This window comes from Neoarius graeffei, chromosome 20, assembly GCF_027579695.1.
Source record: "Neoarius graeffei isolate fNeoGra1 chromosome 20, fNeoGra1.pri, whole genome shotgun sequence".
Lineage (NCBI taxonomy): Eukaryota > Metazoa > Chordata > Actinopteri > Siluriformes > Ariidae > Neoarius > Neoarius graeffei.
In genome coordinates this window covers 65,607,226-65,617,163 of record NC_083588.1, presented here as the reverse complement: position 1 = coordinate 65,617,163, position 9,938 = coordinate 65,607,226, and positions in this window count along the sequence as shown.

Below are 9,938 nucleotides of genomic sequence, written 5' to 3'. Positions count from 1 at the left end.
CATGGAGGACGAGGTTGTATATTTTCACAAGAGCAGGAGACCGCAATTGTGAATATGGTTTTGGCAAATAATGCCATTAGAATCTGTGAGGTTCAAAATCATATTTTGGAAGACATCACCATATTCAACAATATTGATGCTGTTAGTCTATCTACGATACATCGGGTCCTCCAGAGGAATCAGCTACGGATGAAGCAGCTGTACAGGGTCCCATTTGAAAGGAACTGTGACAGTCAAGAACCTGCGGCGTGACTATGTGGAGGTATGTACATAGCACTGCCAGTACATCAGACTTTCACCTGCTGAGACAGACTATTGTATTGTGCATATCCTAATCTATTCTTTTGTCCAATACAGAGAATTTTGGAGATGGATGCCCACCCCATCCTCCATGAATACATTTATGTGGATGAGGTGGGATTCAACCTCACAAAGTCAAGATGGAGGGGGAGAAACATCATTGGACAGAGGGCAATTGTCAATGTCCCAGGCCAACGTGGAGGAAATGTCACCATGTGTGCTGCCTTAATGCAGAATGGTGTCCTGCACCACCATGCAACACTTGGCCCCTATAACACTGGTCATATCCTAACATTTCTGGACAATATTCATGGTATTCTTGCTCCAAAGGAAGAGAATCCAGAACAGGCAAGATTTGTGGTTATATGGGATAATGTCAGTTTTCATCACTCCCAGCTGGTCCAAAATTGGTTTGTCAACCATCCCCATTTTTCTGTTGTCAACCTGCCTCCATATTCACCATTTCTTAACCTGATCAAAGAATTCTTCTCAACATGGCGTTGGAAAGTGTATGATCATCGTCCCTATGCCCGCTTTACGCTTCTCCAGGCAATGGAGGAAGCATGTGGTGACATTGATGCTGCTTCTATCCAAGGTTGGATACGCCACACAAGACGATTCTTTCCTCGATTTTTAGCAAGAGAAAATATAGCATGCGATGTTGATGAAATATTGCGGCCAGACCCAGCCCGGAGGAGAGATTGATCCTAAATACACACCCAACTTGCTCTCACCATCAACAAACACACAAACACACACACTTTTTCATACGTCTATTTTTTGGTTGCTGTATCACCATATGTGGTGGTTGGTGTACTTTGCTTTCTTTTTTTCTTATATGCTGTACAATACTGCATTCACAACAGCAACTGATTTATTCAGAAAATTAAATATTTTTGGTTCCAATATTGCTTGTGTTGACTTCTATTTGCATAATACTGTATTTTCATTCTTGTATGGCAATATATAAAAAAATAAAAACAAAAGAGCTTTAGATTTAGAGCAACAGTGTGTAAATGATATACACACGTATGTGATACTGTGGGAAATGTGTTTATGATGTGAGACAAATGCTTGCTTTTGAGGTGTGTTTAGAATATTCTGAATACTGTGTTTCATTTCGCAGGAGACAGGGCGCTTTTTGCATTTCGTGTGAGCAATAGTTGGATTTGTGTATAAAGTTTTGAGAAAAAGACACAGAGCTTTGAAAATGTGTGTAAGCAGTTGAAAAAAACTGTAAATTTAGCATTTTTTCAGAGGAAAATCCAAATGTAGGACACATGGCATAAATCTGGTTTTCTGTGTCCTGGAAGAAAAAATTGTGGAGAAAATATCTTTAATGTGGATGAATTTATCAATTAGTTCTTATTAGAAGATTATTAGAACTCAAATATAAGATTATTTATCTGACTTTTAGACGCTTTTCCTCATTTCAACCTTTAAATTTTCTTCTTCTATTGGCAGATAATTTTGTTAATTTTATGCAGTTAATTCTACAAAGAAGCAAAATTATCATCTGCCAATAGAATAAGAAAATTTAAAGCTTGAAATGGGTAAAAGCGTCTAAAAGTAAGATAAATAATCTTATGGTATATTTGAGTTCTAATAATCTTCTAATAAGAAATATTAGATAAATTCACCCATTGTAAAGATATTTTCTTTTAACAAGATATCACTTTTTGCAGTGTAAACTTATATTTTTTCCTTTGGTTTATTTATTATATTTAATTAATCCGGGCGGCACGGTGGTGTAGTGGTTAGCGCTGTCGCCTCACAGCAAGAAGGTCCTGGGTTCGAGCCCCGTGGCCGGCGAGGGCCTTTCTGTGTGGAGTTTGCATGTTCTCCCCGTGTCCGCGTGGGTTTCCTCCGGGTGCTCCGGTTTCCCCCACAGTCCAAAGACATGCAGGTTAGGTTAACTGGTGACTCTAAATTGACCGTAGGTGTGAATGTGAGTGTGAATGGTTGTCTGTGTCTATGTGTCAGCCCTGCGATGACCTGGCGACTTGTCCAGGGTGTACCCCGCCTTTCGCCCGTAGTCAGCTGGGATAGGCTCCAGCTTGCCTGCGACCCTGTAGAAGGATAAAGCGGCTAGAGATAATGAGATGAGATTTAATTAATCCACTTTTAAAGATCAATACACTGAAAAAGTGGCCGACTGACGACACTCGAGATACAGCCCCAATTCCAAAAAAGTTGGGACAAAGTACAAATTGTAAATAAAAACGGAATGCAATAATTTACAAATCTCAAAAACTGATATTGTATTCACAATAGAACATAGACAACATATCAAATGTCGAAAGTGAGACATTTTGAAATTTCATGCCAAATATTGGCTCATTTGAAATTTCATGACAGCAACACATCTCAAAAAAGTTGGGACAGGGGCAATAAGAGGCTGGAAAAGTTAAAGGTACAAAAAAGGAACAGCTGGAGGACCAAATTGCAACTTATTAGGTCAATTGGCAATAGGTCATTAACATGACTGGGTATAAAAAGAGCATTTTGGAGTGGCAGCGGCTTTCAGAAGTAAAGATGGGAAGAGGATCACCAATCCCCCTAATTCTGCGCCGACAAATAGTGGAGCAATATCAGAAAGGAGTTCGACAGTGTAAAATTGCAAAGAGTTTGAACATATCATCATCTACAGTGCATAATATCATCAAAAGATTCAGAGAATCTGGAAGAATCTCTGTGCGTAAGGGTCAAGGCCGGAAAACCATACTGGGTGCCCGTGATCTTCGGGCCCTTAGACGGCACTGCATCACATACAGGCATGCTTCTGTATTGGAAATCACAAAATGGGCTCAGGAATATTTCTAGAGAACATTATCTGTGAACACAATTCACCGTGCCATCCGCCGTTGCCAGCTAAAACTCTATAGTTCAAAGAAGAAGCCGTATCTAAACATGATCCAGAAGCGCAGACGTCTTCTCTGGGCCAAGGCTCATTTAAAATGGACTGTGGCAAAGTGGAAAACTGTTCTGTGGTCAGACGAATCAAAATGTGAAGTTCTTTATGGAAATCAGGGACGCCGTGTCATTCGGACTAAAGAGGAGAAGGACGACCCGAGTCGTTATCAGCGCTCAGTTCAGAAGCCTGCATCTCTGATGGTATGGGGTTGCATTAGTGCGTGTGGCATGGGCAGCTTACACATCTGGAAAGACACCATCAATGCTGAAAGGTATATCCAGGTTCTAGAGCAACATATGCTCCCATCCAGACGATGTCTCTTTCAGGGAAGATCTTGCATTTTCCAACATGACAATGCCAAACCACACACTGCATCAATTACAGCATCATGGCTGCGTAGAAGAAGGGTCCGGGTACTGAACTGGCCAGCCTGCAGTCCAGATCTTTCACCCATAGAAAACATTTGGCGCATCATAAAACGGAAGATACGACAAAAAAGACCTAAGACAGTTGAGCAACTAGAATCCTACATTAGACAAGAATGGGTTAACATTCCTATCCCTAAACTTGAGCAACTTGTCTCCTCAGTCCCCAGACGTTTACAGACTGTTGTAAAGAGAAAAGGGGATGTCTCACAGTGGGAAACATGGCCTTGTCCCAACTTTTTTTGAGATGTGTTGTTGTCATGAAATTTAAAATCACCTAATTTTTCTCTTTAAATGATACATTTTCTCAGTTTAAACATTTGATATGTCATCTATGTCCTATTCTGAACAAAATATGCAATTTTGAAACTTCCACATCATTGCATTCTGTTTTTATTTACAATTTGTACTTTGTCCCAACTTTTTTGGAATCGGGGTTGTAAACTAAAAAGACGAAAGCTCTGTTGTACATGACATCCTGAGACTGAGCTCTTTAGAGCCACCAGCAGCTCAATCCTCACTGCAAAAAATAAAAATCTTAGGAAGTTTATTTGTCTATTTTCAAGTCAAAACATCTAGCCATCCTTATTATAAGACATAATTGCCCAACAAGCAAAACCTCATTTAGCTAGAAAGGCTAGTTTTTAGACAGTCCAGCTTGAAAATCTTGTATAGACAAAATGTCTTGAAAAAGTCTTATTTGGAGCACCTTTGAAAATAAAACAAGTTTTTTTTAGAACAAGTAAGTACATTTTGGACATTTGTCAAATGCGGTTCATCTTGTTTCAAGAAAAAAAAACGAAGTACCATATGCTTGTTTTGGGAATAAATGAACTTTACTGAAACCTTTGAATCTAGTGCCCCCAAAACACATTGTTGTGGCTCAGGTGGATAAGGCGCCATACCATAAATCCGGGGACCTGGGTTCGATTCCGACCTGAGGTCATTTCCCAATCTCTCCCTGTTTACCTCCTGCTCATTTCCTGTCTCTACACTGTCCTATCCAATAAAGGTAGAAAAGGCCTGAAAAAGAATGGCTGAATGTAAGAAGTATGAACTTGTTATAAGGATTATTTTGAGTTAATCAGATCTCGCATAATAAGTTCCCCAATCTTATTTTGGAATTATTTCATCTAAAAACAGGTTAGATTTTTCATCTTACTTTAAGAAATCTTACCGAGTCAAATTTGTTCCATTGGCAGATTTTTTTCACCTGATTCAAGCAAATATGCTTTGTTTTAATCTTTTATTTCTTATTTTTGAAAGGCCATTTTTTGCAGTGCTGTGGGTTTGTGAAGCAATGAAACTCCTTGTGCAAGATCAGATATCGGATATCAGCAATAAATCCCTCAAACCACCTTTTATGATGCAGCTCTGATTCCCCTGCGCAGTGATACAACACAGAAATCGCTGAAGAGTTTCGAGTGATCAGAGTTCAGACTCGGGCCGAGACGGGGAGATGAGTGCAGGGTCCCTGATGATCACAGGCTGTGTTTTCTTTCCTCCCTGTGGTCAGATTAACTGGCCGACAGACACTTTTAACGAAAAGGACATTGAGAAGATCAGTGACATGTTTCAGATTTTTGCAAATGTGCATTTCTGACAATGTTCTGAAACACAATACCAGTTTTTTGTTAAAAGATTCAGGTTAATAGTTTTAAAAAGCTGATGAATAAATCTGTCTTCAAAACTGTTGTACATTTAGTGAAAACGGAATAAAGTGACATTTTGAACAATTAATCCTTCTTACAGCTTTTTGCAAAACAGCCACAAACATGATGCAGTTTTTACCCATGAAAAATACATTTTGTTGTATTCTTTTTTTTGTGGGGGAAAAAGATACATTTCCAATTTTCATATTAATTAATCTACATAATCTTTTTACTAGCTCACCGACCATAGCTATTGATTAATTGCTTGCTTGCTTATTTATTTATTTATTTATTGGGCGGCACGGTGGTGTAGTGGTTAGCGCTGTCGCCTCACAGCAAGAAGGTCCTGGGTTCGAGCCCCGGGGCCGGCGAGGGCCTTTCTGTGCGGAGTTTGCATGTTCTCCCCGTGTCCGCGTGGGTTTCCTCCGGGTGCTCCGGTTTCCCCCACAGTCCAAAGACATGCAGGTTAGGTTAACTGGTGACTCTAAATTGAGCGTAGGTGTGAATGTGAGTGTGAATGGTTGTCTGTGTCTATGTGTCAGCCCTGTGATGACCTGGCGACTTGTCCAGGGTGAACCCCGCCTTTCACCCGTAGTCAGCTGGGATAGGCTCCAGCTTGCCTGCGACCCTGTAGAACAGGATAAAGTGGCTACAGATGATGAGATAATGAGATTTATTTATTTATTTATTTATTTTTTAGCAGCTCACTGGCCGTAGGCGATGAGCGATTGCCATCACGTGGCGTCTGTTGTCCATCTGTCCACAATTCACAAAAATCACTCCTCCTCACTGAGTTTTCACTGGATTTTGATTCTGATTGTTTTGTTTGGAAGATCTAATTATTCTAATTGTTCTCATGAAGAGCAACTTAGCTATTTATAATTGAGTCTGGTTTCTCATGGTATGGCCGTGTGAGCTACTGCATCGCTGACGCTCTGGTCTTCCAGGATGCAGAAAACCAGATTTACACCTTGTGCCCTACATTTGGATTTTCCTCTCTGGAAAATAAATTTAACAGTTTAATCCTGGAACTGTTTGGGTAGTTGGTTTATTTTGGGAGTGTAATCATGAGGAAGAGGTAAAAGCCTGGAGACCAAGACATGTTCAATCCTATCAAACAAAACTAGATAGAGACTGTGACTAAAGTCACAATAATTTGCACTTCATTGTCAATTGAAGGTCAAGGTGAAAGTCATTTTGTTGAACTAAATAGAAAAACTGATTGAAAAAAATCATGAAAATTGACAGAGTTATAAGCAATTGGGGAAAAAGCCCATTTTTCATGGATCGTTCCAGATCAATGATTCAATCAGCACCAAGGACCAATGTGCAATACCAAGGTGCCTTCAATACCATCCAGCCCCTTATGCTTCAGGACAAACTGAACAGGATGCAAGTGGAGCCCTGCCTGGTCACCTGGATCTCCAGCTACCTTACCGACAGGCCGCAGTACATCAGGCTGAAGGACATCACATCTGACACTGTGATTAGCAGCACTGGAGCACCCCAGGGCACGGTGCTGGCCCCTCTTCTCTTCACCCTGTACACCGCGGACTTCTGCTACAACTCGGAGCTGTGTCACATTCAGAAGTTCACCGATGACACAGCCAGATAATGGATGGATATTATTATTAAGAAGAAGAAAGTAGAAAGATCCTGAGTGAGAGTAACAATTTGCGCTCCTGGTGCTAGCGCAAATTAAATCCTTTATATTTTATACTTTTAGAATTGAAACTGTAAGAGTAAAAAAATACATTCACTGGCAACTTGTAAAACTCTTTTTCCAGAAATTTTCGGCAATTACTGAAAGATAAAATTTTTCAAATGACATCTTTCCACAAAACCAAAATAAGGAATGTGGATCCTTAGCGTCATTTTCAAAACTCCAAAATGAGAAGCAAAATTGAATTAGAAGAAGAAGAAACCTTTATTCATCACATGCACACTTCAAGCACAGTGAAATTCATCCTCTGCATTTAACCCATCTGAAGCAGTGAACACACGCACACACACCCAGAGCAGTGGGCAGCCACACCAGAGCGCCCGGGGAGCAGTCAGGGGTTCAGTACCTCGCTCAAGGGCACCTCAGCCCAAGGCCGCCCCACGTCAACCTAACTGCATGTTTTTGGACTGTGGGGGAAACCGGAGCACCCGGAGGAAACCCACACAGACACGGGGAGAACATGCAAACTCCACACAGAAAGGCCCTCGCCGGCCGCGAACCCGGAACCTTTTTGCTGTGAGGCGGCAGTGCTAACCACTACACCACCATGCCACCAGGTATTATTGACCAGTATTCTACATTTGGTTGATTAGATATGGACTGACCCATTTCTTTTCCCTATGCTGTGTTTCCCTCAATCAGAAATAACATTAAAACCTCCTGCCTAATCCTGTGTAGGTCCACTCGCGCCTCTAAAACAGCTCTGACACGTCGAGGCCTGGACTCTACAAGACCTCTGAAGGTGTTCTGTGGTCTCTGGCAGCAAGATGTTCGCAGTGGATCCTTTAAGTTCTGTAAGATCCAAGTTGGAGCCTCCACGGACTGGACTTGTTTATCCAGCTCATCCCACAGATACTCGATCGGATCTGAAGGCCGAGTCACCACCTTCAACTCTTCATCATGTTCCTGAACAGTTTCTGCAGTGTGTCAGGGAACATCATCCTGCTGAAAGAGGGAATACTGAGGCCATGAAGAGGTGAACTTGGTCTGCAACAATGTTTAGGTAGGTGATGTGTGTCAAAGTGACATCCAGATGGACACCAGAACCCAAGGTTTCCCAGAAGAACATTGTCCAGAGCATCACGTCACACTGACTCCACCTGCTTGCCTTCTTCACATAGTGCATCCTGGTGCCATGTCTTCCCCAGGTAAGAGACTCACACACACACACCTGGCTGTTCACATGATGGAAAAGAAAACATGATTCATCAGACCAGGCCTCCTCCATCTCTTCCTTCTTCTTCTGATGCTTGTGTACACACCCACTGTAGGTATTTCAGTGGTGTGCAGGGGGTCAGTATGGTCACTCTGATGGATCTGCAGCTCCAGACATAGAAAGCTGTGATACACTGTGTGTTCGGACTCCTTTCTATCAGAGCCAGCATTCACTTTTACAGCAGTTTGTGCTACAGGAGATCTTCTGTGGAATTGAACCATATGGGCTAGCCTTTGTCTTCACTCACCACATGCGAATCAATGAGACTTTGACACCCATGACCCTGTCACCAGTTCACCGGTTGTCCTTTGGATCCTTGGACCACTTTTGTTCGGTACTAACCACTGCATACCGGGAACACCCCATAAGATGGGCCATTTTGGAGATGCTCAGACCCAGTCATCTCACCATCACAATTTGTCAAAGTCGCTCAGATCCTTACACTCGCCCATTTTTCCTGCTTCCAACACATCAACCTCAAGAACTGACTGTTCTCTTTCTTGCTACCGAATAAACTCCACCCCTCGACAGGTGCCACTGTAATGAGGTAATCAGTGTTATTCACTTTCTCACCTGTCAGTGGGTTTATTGTTATGGCTGATCAGTGTGTATTATAGTGTGACACAAATTAGAGCAAAGCCATAAATATGCTAAAATAACACATTTATTCTGACTGATGTTTTCTCATCCTGTATAGTATTGTGCTCGTCCAATTAAATGCTCCCTGGAATGTTTACGCTCTACTTTGGTGCTGCAATCTGTTGTACTTGGAACTCAGAAAAAATCCTGACCTCTGACACAGAAAAGTGCAACAGGGAAGTCATTCAACTCAGAAGTCAGAAACTCGGGCAAAATCCCCCTTACACACAAACCTGATGCCATAACAAAATGGCCACACACACTTATGCCCAGTCAGTGTTTAACAGATTTTCCCTTTGCACCATTTCCTACCTGATAAAACCTGATTTTCCTGGATATGTAGCTCTTGGGTAAGTTTATGTTTAATAAGATTGGTAAATTTAGATTTTAATTTTTTTTTAGCTATTTGTGTTCTAGCATGCTATACATTATAAATAACTGTATACTCTATAAGTAGGATAAGTATCGATAAAGCAAAATGAGGTGACATTTTTAATCGTGACAATTAGAAACAAGTTTATAAATGTAAGGAGCATATTTAATACTTATTTATTTTCTTTTCCATTTCCACAAATTTAAAAATGAACTTCAAAAAGTGTAATTATATATACCTACTGAATGAAGCGTAGACAGATATTTACAGTTCTGTGCAAAAGTCTTAGACACATGTAAACAAATGCTGTTGACCAAAAATGGCTTAAAAATAATGAAATGAAATGTTTCAACATTAAAAAAAATACTACAAACAGTAATCAGTGAGCCATAATAAATGAAACAAAGTCAGTATTTGGTGTGAGACGACCCTTTTCTTAAAAAATAAATCAATTATAGTCTCAGGTCCAGTGAGGTCAGTTTTATGTGGAAATTATCTGTAGGTTTTACTGAGCATCTTACAGAACCAGCCACAGTTCTTCACACTCGCTTCTTCATTTTACACCAAAACCCAGCAGCCTTCATTATGCTTTCTTTTTTCATCTGAAAAGTGTCTCTTACGGAATACGCTGCTCAGATACAAACTTTTTTTCCCTGTAACATTTAATTTTGTGCTGGGAAAAACATACGCTTGGAA